The 18,315-nt window shown below is 47.6% G+C and overlaps 1 protein-coding gene across 2 annotated transcripts in view; it reads left to right on the plus strand.

Annotated features, from left to right (window-relative positions):
• The first annotated feature begins 1,045 nt into the window (after nt 1–1,045).
• Chd7 (chromodomain helicase DNA binding protein 7) overlaps nt 1,046–18,315 on the plus strand; it is a 180,618-nt gene continuing 163,348 nt past the window's right edge. For both annotated transcript variants that reach the window (XM_021222408.2, XM_029533228.1), the window contains exon 1: nt 1,046–1,314. The gene's annotated coding sequence lies outside the window, so the exon portion shown is untranslated. The remainder of the gene's footprint in view (nt 1,315–18,315) is intronic.

Here is an 18,315-nt window from a genome sequence, read left to right on the forward strand (position 1 = left end):
AAAACCATGCTGGAGTTTACAATTGTTGACCATTTATAAATGATATTTGCTCCGTGTTTCACACACAAAAGGAGCTTAGTAAATGTTTAAATATCTATTACACAAGAGGGAAATTAATTTAAAAAAATATCTTCAAGGTTAATATTCATCTTGTACCGGAAAGAGAAATGGGCAAGAAGGTCGGCTATTCAAAGCTGGAAGAAGATATTTAGTGCCACTTTGGCGAAGGAATGATGAAAACACTCCAGTTCTGACACGTTTAAAAATGGGCACACATCCTATTTCTTTGTTTCATAACCACTGCGCTATCCCTTCGTTTTTTGGCATGCTAACAAATTCAACTAAAATCAATGCTATCTAGTTAAAACTTTTTGATTTAGTGGCAGATCCCGCTGTCCTATCACCGAGGACGTCAGCTAAAGCAGAGTGGTGAGGCAGGGATGGATCTATTTGAAAGGAAAGGCGTCCATCCTAGGTATTTCGTGTGGGAAAAATCATCTCAAGTTGAAGGATAATTACAGAAGAGACACCCAAACACCCTTAGCCTCCTCGGTCCGCACGGAGCTGGCCACCCCTCGCGGTGGCGGGGGGTCACTACGGGCTCCGGGCCTCGGCTTCCTGCCCCTGGGCGGCGCACCGCGGCTCCGGGAAGGTGCTGCGCGGAAACGTGGCACCCTCTGCACCCGCGCGAGAGCGCTTGCAGCAGGCGGCCCGAGAGGCTGCGGCGGCCGCGCACCGGGACCGACACCCGCCCGCTGCGCCGGCGCCCGGCAGGACGGGAAGGGGCGGCCGCCCGCGCCGCGCCGCCCCCTTCTCTCGGCCTCCGCCACCCCGGCCGAATTCTTGCATAAATTATGCCAGGCGCGCCTGACGTCAGGTGGCGGCGCGCGGGCGCGGGCGCGCCGCGGAGGGAGCCGGCCGCGGGCGCGCGCGGCCCCGGAGGCTCGTGCGCGCGGCGTGCAGGGCGCGCGCAGGCGCTGGCGTGCTGGGGCCGCGGCGGCGGCGGCGGCGGCGGCGGCAGCGGTGGCGGCGGCGGCGGCGCGGGGGTTGAGCCGTGGTGGTGCGGACGCGCTCGTGCTCGGGAACTATCGGATTAAACTTGAATCGAGTGGAATTACACAAAGGAGCGCCGCGGAGGAGGCGGCCCGGGGACCCGGAGACCCCGCAACTCGCCAGAGCCCCGTCCGCGCGCGGCCAACTCCGCGTCCGTGGATCAGCCCCCGGCCGCGGCCGCCGAGCCAACTCCGGAGCCGCTCTGCGTTTTGTTCCCCACGGCGCGCGGCGGCGGACTAGCCCGAGCGAAGGAGCGAGCCGGTGAGCGCAGACTTCCCCGGCGCCCCCGGGAGGGGCGGCGGCAGGAAACCGTGCCGGGCCGCGGCCGCGCGGAGTTGCGAGCGGGGAGTTGGGCGTGTGCGGGGCGCGGGGAGAGGTGCGCGGGGGCCGCGGTGGGCAGGAGCGTAGCGCCGCCCGCCCGGTCGCCTGCGTTGCTGCCGCCGGGGCCCGAACCCGCGGCCCGAGCGCCGCCCCGCGCCCCAACTTTTGCCTGCGTCCGCGGGGCCGGCGGCGGCGGGGGCGCGCGGGGCGGCCGAGGGTCACTTCCTCGCATGTAAATGGCTTTTTGTTGTGCTGCCGGCGTCGGGGGGGACGGGGACAGGAGGGAGCGTGTCTGCGCGCTGGGGAGCGCGAGCGCGTTTCCTCCCGCCGGCACCGAGCACGAGTTGCCGGCTGCGTTCGAGAGAAAAGGGAAGGAGGAAAAAGTTGGGCTCCAACTCCGGCGCGAGCGGCGGCGGGCGCGCGGGCGCGGGGCGCTGAGCGCGGGGCTCGGGGACGGCGGCGCCCCCCGCCTCGCCCCCGCCCCCCGCTCCGGCCCGACCACGCCGCGCTCGCCGGGAGCGGCGGCCGCACCGGCGCGAACAAAGTGCGTCCCTGCGGGCGCGGCGGCGCTAGCCCGTGCGGGGACGGCCACGGGCGAGGTGGGTCGGCGGCAGGGAAAGTGCGCGGGGCGCCGCGTGGGGCGGGGGCGGGGGTGGCGCGAACACGCGGCGCGGGGGGCGTCCCGAGCCCAGCCGGTGGCGGCGGCGGCCGCAGAGTTCCGAGCCCGCAGCTAGGGGTTCCTGGGGCTCCCCGGCAGCTCCCAAGTGCGCGAGGACGAGAAGAAAGGGAGCCGGGCTGGGGCGAGCGCGGGCGGGCGACCGGGGGACCCCACCTTGCCGAGCTGGCCGGGCCGCCGGCTGCGGCATAATAGCGACTTTAATCCGCGATCCCAACTCGCGTCCCCGCTCCCCTCCCCCCCCAGCCTGTCGGGGGTCCGGGCGGGGGCGGGGGTCGCCAGGTGGCCCGGGAGCGCCGGGGTTACGCGGTGCCCCCGCGGAGAGCCGGCTCGGGGCGCGAGCGGCCGAGGTGGCTGGAGGCCGAGCGGTCAGCGGGAGAGGAAGGAGGGTGGCGGGGAACGCGTTGTTTGTTTGCTTCGCACAGGGGACAGGGCTCGCTGGGGGCGCGGGCGGGGCGCGGCGGGGCGCGGTGCGGGGTGGGCGAGGCGGCGCGGGTTGAGTGGCACGGGGAGGGGGCGGCCGGTTGGCGGGGGACTGGTCAGGAGGCTCCGGGGAAGGAGCCGCTGGCCCCGAGCAGCCATCATTCCCGAGTCGCCTTTCTCCGGATGGCTCTGCCTCGAGGAGCCTTGCGCCGTGGGAGCGCACCCCAAACTCTGGCCCGGCAGCCCGCTTTGTGAGCGCCCCCGTGGAGCGGGCGGCCAGGGGAGAGCTCCAGCCGGGCAGCACGGTTCTCCCAGGAGGTCACTTTTAGAGACTGTTCACGCCTGGGTTTTAAACTAGTTTTTTTTTTTCCCCCTTCTTCTTCCCTCTTCTGAACAGACAATGGACAAAAGAAAAGTAGCAACCCACATGGAGAGTTTCCTTTGAATTGCTAGAATTAGATACACTATCCAGTTCTCCACTCGCTAAGTATACTTTTTAGTTTCCCATTGTGCATTATCTAGCAATCGATTTAAATAACTTTCTTACTTAAACTGTGTCTATCCTCTGAGCTGGATCTCTGAATATATTAAACATTTTAAAATAATTTTGTGAGCTCTGGTTTTTATTTTTATTTTTTTAGATTTTAAATTGAAGCTGTCTTTGCAGTGGGTGACACCTTCCTAAGGGGCCCACAGTTACTTTCCCTCAATTCTCTTTCTGTAAGAGGGGGAATACTTATCATACGTGTGATAATCAGCGGGAGAAAAAATACATCTCTTTATTTCCTCACAGATCTGTTCTAACGATGACAAAAAAAAAAAAAAATAATCTTAGTGGCGATGACCCAGAAGCGCCGTACCTGATTTATTCCAGTTCTAATGACGTTTCGATTACAGTAGTGTCCGAGAAATAACTTGAGCAGTGGTTTTATGAAGTTGCATCCTCCCAGCCCCCAGAGTACATCTGTCGCACAGTGTTTTTGTCTCGCTGTTGCACAACAGAAAGCCCTCCAGTCTTTCCCCTAAAATGGCAGCTTTCATTTGACTGGGGCCCATTCATGGACAACGATAATGAAGAGGCTGAAAGCTAGATGCTTGGGGCACGGGGGACTCGGATTGCCTTTCTAGGTGATAAGTAGGAGACATTTTAAGTCTTCCAGTTTCCTTATGAAAAGTTTTTTTTTCCTTGGAAAAACTGCAAGAAAAACAAAAAGAACAGTAAAAGTAAAAATTGGAAATGGAAAAGGGCTTGGTCAGCAAATTTTAGGAGCATTTAAAATGAAAAAAGATTTTTTTTTTCTTTCTGTCCACTGGGTGAATATACCACTCCCCTTCCCTGTTTCTGGTAATCTGCTGGTTAAGGGATATAATGGATTTTTGACAGGCTTGTAACAGGTGAATTTCCCCAGTGTGACACACTCCAGATTTGAGATTGTTTCCTGGGAGTGTGTGTTTTGATTTTATATTTTTTGGGTATCTTGTCCCCACCCCCACCCCTCAAAAAATCTGGGCAGATTGGTAAATTTGAAGTTTATGAGTTTTTATCCCATGTTTATGCTTTCAAAATTAAAGTTTCTAGATAAAAAAAACCAAGTTAGTTAATGACACCAGGCTGTAGTTATACTGGCTTAATCAGTGGAATTATTTTGACATCAGTTTTAAAATTGATTTCCTTTTCTATGTCCTTAGCACAAGGACAGAATGAGAAATGGTAGAGTGGTATGTTAGTTTAATATAGATAGTTAAATCTCAACTGGTTTTTTTTTTTTTCAAGGAGAAAATAAACTAGTTACACACACACACACACACACACACACACCAGTTGAAAGTATTAATTCAGTCGGGAACTTGGTGTTAAAGCAGCATTTTTGTGGCTTCATCTAGGCTTGGTCTAGTTTTTAATCAGTTTGACTTGTGGAATATTGCCAATCATTTTTTTCATAAGGAGTGTTCTTTCTCAGTTAGTCTTGATTTTCCTGGGAGGTCAGAACCATATTAAGTTCCTCTATGATTTTAAACATCAAGGAAACATTGCAACCTTTCCTGTACACTGAAGCAAAGTCAGGAGCTAAGTAAGCACTTAGTTTTTCAGCAGGGAACAGGGATCTACTTGTCTGTGCTTCTGCTCTGTGATCCATAGTATGACGTGGGAGCCAGGTTTAGGACAATTCTTTCAAACCGGGAATTAAAGTATCTTATTTGCTGTACACGATCAAGTTTGCTTGCCATTCAGTTAGCTTTCATTTAGTTCCCTTTCTTTCTGTCTGTGCAAACCTTCCTCTGTGGAACTCTGTGTAAGAGACAGGGCTTTCCCTCTGGAAGTTTATCCTCTAGCAGCAGGGAAGCCACTTTCTGCTTGTCTTGATCCAGGATGAACCATAGAGGTGGAAGTTCTTTTCCCTATAGCAGACACCTTGGCTGTCTTGTAAACAACTCCTATAAATAAGGCATCACAAGAGTGAAAATGCTGCTTAGTCAGGGCTGAGTAAAGTAACTAGAGAGAGCAGATCTTCAGAGTCCTTCAGAAAGTGGTTAATCCCAGAATTCAGGTGGTTTCTGCATGAAAGACATGCACATGCACTGCATAGGGTGAATACACGTGACAGCATCTTGAAGAGCATTTGAGAGGCACTGCTGTGACTGAAGGAACTTACTGGTCCTCTGGCTCTGGACTGTCTTACATGTTTGTGTGTCGTTTAGAGGAGGTATTTTGTTATGCCTTTCAAAAAGTAAAACTTTAATAGTTAGTGTTTCTTCTCTGGTTTCTAAAACTGTTCAAACCTTGAGTTTGGAAGATAAAATAGTTCTCTTTCTTGAGAAAACTGTGCTTTGTCTTCTAAAAATCTTTGGCAACCGAAGACAACTGGTGGTGTGGAAAATTAAAAAAAAATAAATGGGATCACATTTTATTTTTCTACAAAATGCAAAGATGTACTGGCTTCCTTCAGTCTGGGCATCACTTAGGATACAGTTATGGCTCAGGTTCAGGGTGGATTATTGGTGGGAGTTGAACAGAAGTGGTAATTAAAACCACTGATTGGGTCTTTTATCAATATATTAAAAAATTTAAGTGAAATCAGCTGTGTTATAATAGGAAGTGATAATCATAGAGATACTGTCATACAGGATTTAATTTTATAGTCACTTGAGCCTTCAGATATTTAGAGTTTGAGAGCCTTAGAGAGTGTGCTGAACTTTCTCGAGTCATAGATTGAAAAATGTCGAGCCACAAGATGAATGAAATGAGCTGCCAAGATCTAGCTGGCCACCCAGTTCCTGCAGCACTCTCCCTAGGCCCTCCTGTCTCTCTGATGCCTAGTAGGGTGTGTCCTGTGGGAGAGATGTGGGGCTTATCTGCTGGATGACCCAGTTAGTGCCAGGTAGACTGGGCTCCTCTTCATGGAGTGACTTGAGAGTACCTTCTATCCTTAGGTTCCGACGCGTATGAGAGCAGGGTTCCCAGTGGCTCTCTCAGATCAGCCTGTTAGAACCCCCCCCCACCCCCATGATTATCAATTTTGAGAAAAGCAGGGATAATTATTCCAACATCTGATTACTGTTTTCAGTGTAGAATCATGAGTTCATCACCCCAACTAGATGCTGTACGTGTTGACAGGCCCTCACAAACACAAATGCTCTCCTGGAAATAGTTATTTATTATTTTGGTGGAGATGTCTGTTTTGTTTTTTACTTTGAAAATGAGAAGCATCCGTTTAAATATTACATACATTGTTTTTAACGGAGAAACATACTTTTGTGGGTAAAGTTGGATTGGTTGCCAGGTGTGTTGGTGGCAGGTAATGTAGAATTTGGTACATACCTGCAGAGTGGTCATTTGGGCCTCATACTTTCTGTGTGGGCAACAGACGTGGCTTTCCTAGCCAGTGAATGTGGACTCTGGTTAGTTTTCCTGTTTGTTTTTGATTCAGCTGTTCTAGGGTAGCTACTACCTGAAAGGGGCAGAAGGACAGTCTAGGTACACCGTGGAGACATGAGACAACTTGGTAGACGTTCAGAAGATAGCATGGGACACTGGAAAGACAGAGGTTATGGCTTGGATTCCACTCTTGTGTGGGCTTAGCCATTGAGAAGTGGCTTTAGCATTGCAGTCCATATCTTGGTACAGAGAAAAACGAGAGGAAGGGAAAGGCAGGAGTGACCCCTGACCCGGAGAAGGTTGCAGTTGTAGGTCAACATGGAGCTTTGAGGCGAGACCTTAGAGGCAGGCAGCATCCAGCTTGGGCAGCAACGGCACGATGTAGAATTGGGGATTTTTGAAGAATGCTGCAGTACCTCCTGAGTGTCGAACATTCTTGATGTGGGATGGAACGAACGAGTAGGTGGGTGGGCGGGAGAAGAGAAGGATGTGGGCAGCATCCTGTCCGCTTTTGTTGGGATTGATGTACACATGGACTAGATTGGTGTCCTGGGGGATGGAGAGCAATGGGGAGATGCGACGACTATGGAGGGTTTCATTGAATCAGACTTGAAGGTAGATGAATGTGTCCTGGGAGAGACATCTCTGGGGATGTCAGTTTCTAGCACATTGCCTGCTTGGCTGGCTGGTGATGCTATTCGTGGAGGCAGTGGGCACCTGACAAGGATGGCATGTGAGGAAGAAGTCCATGAGTTCTCTGAGCGTGTGACTAGGATGACTGATTCTGACTATGGGTTGGGGAACGGTTGTGACCTTCTTTCCGTTGTTAGTGGTATTCCAGACTTCTCACGCATCATCTACTACTTGCCCTAAAAGATGTTAGTGTGTGTAAACCCACTGGGGATTACTGGCAGGCTCAGGGTAATGGTGTGAGGGTGGTGATCATTGCAGCTGGCCCTGTGTGTAACATTTTTCTGTTTCTGGTCTACCATGGAGCACTCTGTAGGAGTTTGCTCATCAGAGGCTAAGCACGAATCCTGAGGTAGCCAGACTTGGCCACGTTTGCCCTTCTGTGTCCTCTCTTCTGGAAGCTCTTTTTAGTTGCTTGTTACGTATTCGAGCAAGGTCCTTGGGCTTCCAGGAGATAGCTTATGGGTGCCATGTACTCTCAGGCTGTGCTTCTCACTTGGAGGGAGTTAATTGTGTTGAGACCGTTGCGTCCTACGTGGGTGTTGGAGAAATGAATATATTATTTAAGTAATTGGGGAAAAAAATAACAGCCTTGGCCTGAATACTTACCTGGTGTTTAGTGGAGTATGTACAAACCAGTTTAATATGCAAATTATCTTCAGAGATACTTTGTTTCATTGTAGAAAGTAGATTATACATCATGGTTGCTGGTAGCAGAGGTGTTGATTGACAAACCCAGAAAAGCTTTCCAGTAGTGGATTTTAATAATATATGAACTAACAAATTATGAAAATACTATGTATCAACACTAAGACTTTGTTGTTACTTGTTGTTGGTTGGTTTTATATATTATTTTATTTTATTTTATTTTTGTCTGCAAATGAAGATGTCTTCCCTTGCAGTTATTATTTTTAAAAGTCTCTTAGTATAAGAGACCAACATTTCAGGTGGCCCTTGCCAGTTCTTTGATGAGAGTGTATTTCTGGTACTATGTCTTCAACTCCTTAGTTTCAATTTTTTTATTCTTTTTAAAAATTCTATTTTATTTTTTTATATGCCTTGATGCCTGCATGTGTGTCTGTATAAGGGTGTTGGGTTCTGGAGTTACAGCCAGTTGTGAGCTGCCGTGTGGTTCCTGGGAATTGAACCCAGGCCCCTCTGGAAGAGTAGTCAGTGTTCTTCACCTCTGAGCCATCTCTCCAGACCTCCTAGTTACAACTTTTTGAGAATTCCTTTAAGATGCCTCCTTTTGTTTGGTTTGTCAGTAGTGTGTTTCTGAGGTTGGAGGGCCATTTCCACAGGAGCTCTGCGGTCATGGAAAGGTGCTGGCCGGCTCCTGCAATCTAGGCTTCAGTGGCTCCTGAAGTGACTGCGTACTTGGGGGCTGCCTCTTCTCCTGACTTCAGCAGTGACTAAGGAGGCAGCAGAGGTCCTATGGTGGGTTTAAATTCTACACCATGCATTTATTTTATCAATACGGGGTCAGGCACAGCTCCTGCTACTGAGGACTGCGGATGGCATGTGCTTCCACCCCTGTCTTTGTGTGGCGAGCAGCTAGGAATCAGACCTGTGTGAGCATCGGTGTGCAGCCTCTTCTTGGGAATGTCAATAAAACAGACAAGCAGTGGACCTGGGCTCTAGATACCTTGCTAAGTGACCCCCCACACACACACCAGCAGCAGATTTGGGGACTGCCATAACCATGTAAGGAGTGTACTGTGTCTCCTATTCTTTTTTTTCTGAGAGACTGTGGCGTAGTAGAAATCTGTTTTGTTGATATTTCAGACAATTATAGGTGTACTTACCATTTAAACACCTAAAAACCATTAAGTATGTTTAACATGAGCAGGTAAACAATGAGATGTCCCTTCCAGAATAATAAGCATACATTTAGCTTACCGCTCAGTGCTTGCCGGCACTCTCTAGGTGAGTAATAGTTTTAGTACAGCTCTACCACAAGCATAAGCCTCAAGGTAGATACATTTTATAGTGTGTGGGCCAGGCAGTTTCTTTATGTGTGGGTGGGGCCTGTGCACTGTTAACCATTGATTTTTTTTTTTTTTTTTTTTTTTTAAAGAGGGAACTTAAAAGCCTCCATTGTGGTAGTTTATATATTCCTATGTACTTGACCTTGTTTGTGTTTGAACATGTTAGGAAAATCATGCCAACCCTCTGAAAGTTTCAAAGTCTTGATTAAATTGTGTGTTGCATCGAAGAAAAGCAAAGAACAAGATATCTTAAAAGATAACAGTAATTGCAATAGTGAGAGTGTGTGTGCATGGGTGTGTGAATGTGTACATACTTGTGCTACACTGTGTGTGTAGAAGTCAGAGAACAACCCATGGGAGTCAGGCATGGAGTCCAGGACTTTACATACTGAACATAGACTGTACCACTGAGTTACACCATAGCCTGTGCTGAGTGTTTTAATGGGTCTTTAATTACTCATCAAGAGCAACTTCAGGTAGAATTATCCCCATTTTGCAACTGAAGAGACTGAGGCTCGAGAGGTTAAGTTCCCTAGAGCCATCCCATTTCAGTCAGTGGTGGAGGAGCTTGAATCCTGATTGGCTAGATTCAAGAACGTACTTGCATAGCCTTTTAGCTAATGTGACACCCAGACCAGCTTTACTTGTGTGAAATAAGGAAAGGTGCTTTAGGGGCTGGGGAAATGCCCCAGCTGTTAAGGGCACTGGCTGTTCTTCTAGGTGACCTGTGTTGAATTCCCAGCACCCACATCACAGCTTACAACTGTTTGTAATTTCAACTCCAGGGGCATCTGACACCTTCACGCAGACACACAAACAGGCAAAACACCAATCACTGCTCTAAAAATAAGTAAAGTATTGAAAAAAGAAGAATGTCCTTTAAAAGTACAAGCGACATGCTACAACCACATAACTTCTTCTTTTGCTGAATCTTGTCAGCCTAGGTTGTTTTTATCCATACTGCTTATTTGCACTCAACGGTCATACTCTGTGTCTTTCACCCTCAAGACTCTTTCTCTTCAGTGGAGATGAAAGAACTTGTGGAGGCCACACATCCATACCCTGTGGTGGCTGGAAACTTGAACTCTTATACTAGAAAGACCAGGTATGAATCATAATGGTGGAGATTCTGATACAACCACCCACCCAAAGATACGGTGAGATAAGTGGACGCTCACTCTACCAGAAGCATGTGATAAGGCAGTATGGCCTATTGGGTGAGCAGTTGTTATTTTTATTAGCTGACCTTTAGTTGTTGAACCCATCAAGCCGTGTGTCTTAATGTTTAAAAAAAAAAAAAAAAGTTAACATTTATTTATTTTGCATGTGTATGCATGTGGCACATGCCACAGTGTGCCTGTGGAGCTCTGAGGACAACCTGATCGGGTCCTTTGTTTCCACCGTGTGAGACCTGGGGACTCAAACAGGTCATTGAGTCTGGCAGCAAATGCCTGTAGTTTCCGAGCCATCTTGCCAGTCCTTGATTTTGTTTTTAATTATAAAGGTTCCCCAGACTCTCATCTTAAATGCGGAGTAGATAAGAATGAGGGGCCTGCCGTGTCAATGGGATCTGAAGTTTTCACTTTTCTCTCAGTCTGGACATTTAAAGTTCGTGCCTGCCTGCATTTCCTCCAGCAGAATGGCCAGACGGTGGTTACCCGATCCTGCTGCTGTCGGTTCCTGCAACAGTGACTCCAAAAGTCTCTGCTTCGCAAAGTGACAGTGTCAGGGAGTCCTTTGTCCCCTCCTGCTTCGCCTGTGCTCTCTGCCTTGAGTTACTAGCCAACTATTTCTTTTTTCTCCTAAACCTGCTGTTCACATAGCAGATGACATTATTCTTTATGGCCAGTGGCCTGGACAGGGTCAGTCAGTTTTAAACTATAAAATGTCCGGCTCTGTCAGAGACCCAGGTTCATAGGAACTCCAGGTCCTCTAGTCTCAGAACACACGACTTCCTCATTTCCAGGCTTCTGATTATTGGGTAAGGAGGGGATTAAACATAGAGTAAGCTTGTGGTTGGAGTTGGGGACATGAATGGCAGCTAGGACATGTGGACAGTTCAATTTCAGGAAAGAGAAGACTTGGTGAAGCTCCCACGGAAGTGTCCTGCCTCTCAGACAGGGACAGGAAAGTAGAAGTTCTTAGAAGAAGACTAATGATCCAAGCAGCTGGCATTTACTGAGCGTTAGCATTTTACAAAGCTGTCTACACCAACAGTTCTCACCAGATCCTGAAGCAGGATTAGGGAGAATGCTGAGGTAGGAATAATCATTTTATAGGGGGATGAAAGGTAGCTTTAGAGACTGTTGAATATAATTTTCCAAGTTCACAGTACTTAATGGGTATAGTCGACTGGAGTCAGGACAGGTACACTTGCCAGCCTGTGCCCCTGTTGTCTGTAGAAGGAGCTTTGGATGCTCTTACCGGAACCACCCAGATCTTAGAAGGACATGAGGCACAGACAGATCTTGTGCACTTATGCTTTTTAGAATAGTTCCTGGAGAGAATCGGAGACTGCAATTTGCCTATTAATGGACTATAGTCTGCGAGCCCCCCTCTCCTCAGATGTCATGTCTTATCAGTTGCAGACACTTCAACCTGAAAGACACAGGCTCATCACAAAACTCCCTGCATGCCAGCCCCGTCCCCACTGCTCAGTCCAGGACACAGTCAGCATTGAATTATTTAGCTTATTGCAGAACTGTTTTTCTTGAAGTTTCTCCCCCGTGTATATCCAAGTTACAATTCACTGGGCATCTTTTTCTCACTGCCCACAGCAGCATTGACTCTGACGCTACGCGGCTTGCAGTCACGGCACGCTATCATTCTGGTCCCTTGTATGAACATTGACTTCTGTGAATATGGAACATCTGAAATATCTGCAGACGGCTTCTGCTAGCACCCAAGACAGACCTCCTCCTCAACCTTACACCCAGTCAAAGACAGTCACTCACCACATGATAACATTTGGTCCCAAAGCATCGGGTCACCCAGTGATGTCATACTCATTTTCGTGGAAGTATACCTTAGGCTATTCACAAAATGCCGTCAACTAAAGAAGCAGCTCTCAAAATTTATCCTGATCATTGTTACGTGACACCTAGCCCTTGCGTAGATGCATACGGAGTGGAGATGTATAAATCTGCAGACCTATATGTCATGGCGTGGTTTTCCTTGCCAGTGTATTTTAAAAGGGAATGATAAAATCTTAAGTGGTGACATTACTTTTCCAAATGGAAATAATGTATGACAGGGCTGGTGGGATGAGACTTGCCGCCCAACCTAATGAGGGTCAGTTCAGCTCCTGAGAACCACATAGTAGGAAGAGAAAGTTGATGCCTGTAAGTTGTCCTCCAATCCCCACATGTATGCTGTGACATGCAAGCAAAAAGTTAAAAACAACAACAACAAAAAACCCCTCTCACGGTGTATTTTGGACTGTTTTACATTTCTAGTGTCCTTCAGGATTGAGTAAACTAGCATAGACTTGAATACTTTGAGTTTCTGGTTAAAACATTTTCCGTACCTGTAAAATTTTAGTTTTGGCCAAGAGAGATGGTTAAGAGCAATGACTGCTCTTCTAGAGAATACAGGTTCAATTCCTAGCAACCATGTGGCAGCTCACAGTTGTCAGGGTCCAAGACTCTCAGACATATATGCAGGGTAAAACACCAATGTGTATATCATAAAAGTAAATAATCTATTACAAAAATAATCTTTGCTTTAGGAGAGTTGATTTTCAGAATTCCATTTATCCAGATTACTATTTGTCCTTACCACTTTCCCACTTATTTTTTAAATTAATTTCTTTAGTTTAGGTATATGAGTGCTCTATCTGCATATACACCTGCAGGCCAGAAGAGAACATCAGATCCCATTACAGATGGTTGTGAGCCACCATGTAGTTGCTGGGAATTGAACTCAGGACCTCTGGAGGAGCAGCCAGTGCTCTTAGTCCTTAATGCTAAGCCATCTCTCCAACCTCACTTTTCTACTTATTAAAAAACAAAATAACCCCTCCAAATGTAAATAGGGTTTGAGAGATGGTTTTCCCAGCAGTTAATGTCACTAGCTGCTTTTGCAGAGGACCAAGACCAAGGTTCACTTTGCAGCGCATGGGGCCTCACAACTGTCCATAATTCCAATTCCAAGGGACCCAGTGCTGCCTTCTGGCTTTGTTGGTACCAAGCATGCAGATTGTGTATACACATGCAGACAAACAGGCATATGCAGAAAGTGAAAATAAGTCTCTAAGAAACAAAAATGAGCTTTCTGAGGATAGACTGGGATGCTAAGAGTCACTGTTAGCTGTGAGTGCCTGGTAGAAAAAGGAGAATGCACTGTCAAATGCACTAATAAGGGCAGAACTGGATGCAAGCGGTCATTTCTTGACTTCTGAGCACACTGAGGGGCTTAGCTGTAGTTCTGGTGGCCATCTCCTGCTTTGCTTCTTTTACCTGGGAAGTCTGTACCCTAACTTTTTGGTGACCATGGTGAAGGTCTTTGATGGTGAAGGGGGATGGCTAGTCTGTGGGGGAGTTGCAGAAATTCAGGCTTGTTGACACCTTGGAGAGTAGTTGACATTGACTGTCTTTCTCCATAGCCCAGGATTTGAGAACTGGCAGATAAGCTGGGGTAACATCATTGGGGTCACCCTTTCTGGATCACAACATAGTATTAGACCAATCATACCTTTAACGGGCAGACGTGTAGAGTGAGTGTCTGCCTGGCCCACTGTTGGATCTGGACATGGGTTTGACTTGTGTCAGGAGGGAAGGAGGTCCTGAGAATAGGCTTCAAGGCATTTAAAGCAGGAGTTCACATTCTTGTAAAAATTGCCAGTGTGTTTCTCACAGAAAACACAGACTCTTCACCTGCAGGTCATCTTTACTGAATTAACATTTCCATGTATCCTCTAGGGTCAGAATGGTTATTGGGTTGTTTCTGCTCAGCTCCTGACCGCTGTTATCCAGGGTCTTGCTGAGGATCCTGATGGCTGGGAGTCCAGAATCTTCTCCCATGCTGCCTCTGTTCTTACTCCTTTCCCCCCTGTTCCTTCCTGTATGGGGTTTGCCCTGGGCCTTCTCTTGGTCTGTCTGGTTCAGGTTCATAATGTTGGCCCTTATTGCCGTCTATAACCCTTAAAGCATGGCTAGAATATCATTTGTTTTTTTCCAATGGGGAGTATACTGTGGAAACCAACAGGATTCAGAAAATACAACATATAAATTGTTACAATGTATTTGGAATGTTATGAATGAGGGAATGTTACTTTCTTGCCTCGATGTGGGTAATTTGTAGCCATTCTTTGGCAAACCTGTTAATATACAAGGGGACAGGAGTCCCAGGGTAAAGATCTGTTAAAACAATGGCCCTACAGGATAAGTAACTGCCATTTATTGATAAGTTTTATTCTCATTTCTCTCATGGCCTAATTAAGAGCTTGTTTCAGGAGGAGTTTTGATGTGTATGGTAGGTGTGTGTAAAGAGAAATTGGTAAGGGCATCATCTATTGGGAGCAGTGCACTCATCCTAAGCCAGTGTGATTTCCAAAGGCGTACAATGTGTTTGAACAAGAGCTTGTTCCAAGTAGTCGAGTGAGTGAGTGGGTTAGTGCGGGACTTAGTGCAGTGCTGGTAGGACAAGACGCCAGTGTTCAAGCAGAAGCGAAGCCGTTTCCTTCCAGCCTTAGGTTTACTGACCCATTGAGGCCGGTCCCTTCCAGTCTTAGGTTTACTGACCCATTGAGGACGTTCCCTTCCAGTCTTAGTTTTACTGACCCATTGAGGCCGGTCCCTTTCAGTCTTAGGTTTACTGACCCATTGAGGCCGGTCCCTTCCAGTCTTAGGTTTACTGACCCATTCTTGGTACTCGTTCTGCAGCTTGGGGAACAGGCTGTGGGGTCCTGAGCTTTCCCTCATGCAGCCTCTGTTAGCTTTCCTTTTTTTCCTGTCCTGGGTGTTTTGTCACTGGCCTTTGTAGGTCTGCCTCCGGATCCCAGCTTCAGCTCTTGTTTCCACATGTGACCCCCAAAACTATTATTTCTAGTACCAAAGGTCAGACTCCATCTTTAGTGTTCCAGACTGTCTACAAAGCACCAAGACCTCCTCTTCCTTCTTGTGGAACTATAACAAAAGTTTACTCTTGGCTGTTCTGGATCCATGGTCCTGCGCACACCCTGGTTGCCAGGCACAGGAAGCTGCTTAGCGGGGGACGTATCACATCTTCAGCACTCCCTGTTTTGTGTGTTGGCGTCTTTGGGCCCCCTCCCCCACTGTGCTCTTTTGAGAGCATATTTGCCTCTCACTATTCTTTGCCCAGGAAGAGGGCCTATTTCGGGGAACCTCCCTTGCTTCTCACCTGCTCCTCTGGAGAGCGTCTCCCTGATTTACACCTGTGACCTTGAGACCTTGCTCTCTCGGCTGTGGTGTTTTGGAGACGGGCTGTCTCTGTTTCTGCAATGTCAGTGAGTAGGCTGGCTTCAGCGCTATGCCTCCAGGAAAGGCTTAGGAGGCATCTTCCGGGGCTAAGGCTCCAAGTGCTGCTGGGCCAGGGAGTTTCACGCGGAGGTTCCTTATCGAAGCGGTTGGGCGGTGGCCCCTGCGTGGCCCTCTACCAGCTGCTTCAGAATGTGGGTTAGGGAAGAAGAGGTAAGTCGTTGTGGCCCCATTACCACATCCCTGGCAACTGAATAGAATATTGCTAACATTTGCTTTTTTTATGGGACACTATGGGTTATTCTAGTGATCCATGGGCCATCCATCCCCACCATGTCATATTTTAACATGGTATTAACAAAACAACCTAAAACCACTCATGGAAGACCTCTGGAGAAGCCAGTTGCTGAAGTTAGCCGATTCTAGGAATTGTGCTGGATACGGAGATGCTCGAGCTCTGGCCCCTTAGCTAATAATGCCCAGAGTGCGAAAGGGAACTTGCTTTGTCAGTGGGGTTTTAGGAGTGGGCTTCAGAAATCCAGTCCTATCCAAAAATTGTCCAAGTATGAAATTCTGCATAGAGGTCCATGACCCTGTCTGCTTTAAGAAGGATATGAACGAATCTAGAAATGTGGCCATTAGAACCAGGGGAGAACTCTTAACGTTTTTCAGATTTACATCTTTGAAGAGCCACTGATAGTTTTCTGTTTGGGACCTACAGCAAGGTGTTGTCGGCCTCTGGAAGCGTGGCTATGCTTGGTGGGAACTGATTTTATGAGCTTCTAGAGTTATGGGCAGTTGTAGACTGTTCTTGCTGACCTTTTGGTCTGATTTTACTGTTGTTGCAGGCATGCTGATGTAAAATTATGATTGCACTAATTTTTAGGAGATACTGGAAATGTTTCCCCTTGCTTGGAAGTACAGGTTAATGTGACCATATGGGTGATGGAGGCACTGTGTATGAGAAAGTGCTAGGACTTCCTGTCGTCGAGGTGTGGTCAGCGTGCTAGCAGTGAAGTAATGTGAACAGAGTGGACTACCATTAGCCAAAGGCCCTGGTAGGAACCTGGTAGCCCACCCAGACAGCCTGCAGGGACCAGGGCAGGGCTTGGTGTCCCAACACTGTCTCATCAGGGTCCAATCTTGGAGCTGTGGCCCTTTGAAGAGGGACACCTTCTGCTGTCCGGGAGAAGGGCAGCAGGTTGGAGAGTAAGGAGAGGGTTGGGTTGTGGTGCAATTGGAAGTTCAGCCTGGGTGAGATCCTCACTGAGGTTGCACGATGGAAATGGAGATGAAAGGTTAGTGAGGCAATGTGTGATGTATTGCATTTAGAGAGAGACTAGAGGCAAAAAGTCAGAGGCTGTTGAAATAGCCCAGCCAGGAGGTAGTGGGACCTTGGTAAGGGCAGGGGAAACGGAGTGGAGGATGAAGATAGTCTATGGCGAGTGTCTGATGAGGGTAACCTGTGACTCTCAGGGACCTGGGGTGGGGGATGATACCTGAGTGTACTCTGAGGGGTCAGCCCCCACCTCAAACAGGAAGGGACCAATCGGAGGGGTCGAAGGGGAGAACTTAATCCATCACGAGGTTACAAAAACTTGCAAATTGTGTGAGTAATTTATGCTAGGCTCCAAGGAACAGGGCTTTAAGCACAGCACTTGGGAGGCTCAGCAGGGACGGGTCACTGTTAAGTTAGAACCTAGCTTGGGCTATATGGCAAGACCCATTCTTAAAACATAACCCCACCCCCAGATTATTACTGAAAATAACCCTTCTCTTATCAAATTGTGAACATTTAAATTATGACTTCTTTTTCCAAAGTGTGATGAGACCTTACTACTGCCAGAGGCTTAAAACATACAAACCTTTGGAAAGGCCGTGTGTGTGTGTGTGTGTGTGTGTGTGTGTGTGTGTGTGTGAAGGATGCTTATATGTTACCACAGTAGGGTGTCAGCCATCGGCCCCCAGAAGTAGTCTGGAGGCCTGTCAGCTGTTACAAGAGAGCAGCCACACTGAAGTTGGGGATGGTTTAATTTATGCTGTCTTATGTTAGAATATCATGTAGACAGTGCAGATCGCACTTGAGGACAACAGAAGGCTTCAAAGAGTAGAACACAAAACAGTATGTTAACTGTGGTTAAATCAGTCATAGGAAAAACAGAAGAAAAATATATCAATTTAAAAGACAGTTTAAAAAAAATGGAGAGTTGTAAAGACGATAGTTTTCTTTGGTTAAAAGCTGTGATTGCTGGAGTTGACCAGCTCTGGATTGAATTGGTACCGAGCTGTCTACTAGCTGTGGCTTTGAACAAATGACTAACTAGTTCTGCTTATCAGTAGCAAGTTGCATAATCTACCTAGGACTCGGTTTCTTCACCTGCCCCTGGCGGTGATAATGCTTCAGCCAAATGGTGCATCTGAATACCCTACTCTGCTTTTTGCACTGTTAGCACTTAATACATTAATTGAATTGCAGTAGTTTTTATTTTACTATTTTCCTACCTTTCGTATTCATGATGTTATACTGAGAGGAGTGTAAAATCAGAGAAGACAAATGTCACCCTATATGCAAGTTCATAGTTTTTCATCACTTTTGTGGTATATACAGGGAATCTTTTGAGTTTTAAGAATAACTAATTATGATCTCCCCCTCCCCCCAATGCAACTTTGTCTTAAGGGTTTTTTTTTTTTTTTTTTCTTCACCCTTTAGATTGCTTGCCAGTATTTGAAGTATTTTCCTTACCCAAATAAATTTCCTTCTGTGGCCAGCTGATTTTTTTTTGTTTTGTTTTGTTCTTTTGTTTTTTTTGGTTTTTTTTTTCGAGACAGGGTTTCTCTGTATAGCCTTGG

The sequence above is a fragment of the Mus pahari genome, chromosome 22 (genome assembly GCF_900095145.1).
Source record: "Mus pahari chromosome 22, PAHARI_EIJ_v1.1, whole genome shotgun sequence".
NCBI lineage: Eukaryota > Metazoa > Chordata > Mammalia > Rodentia > Muridae > Mus > Mus pahari.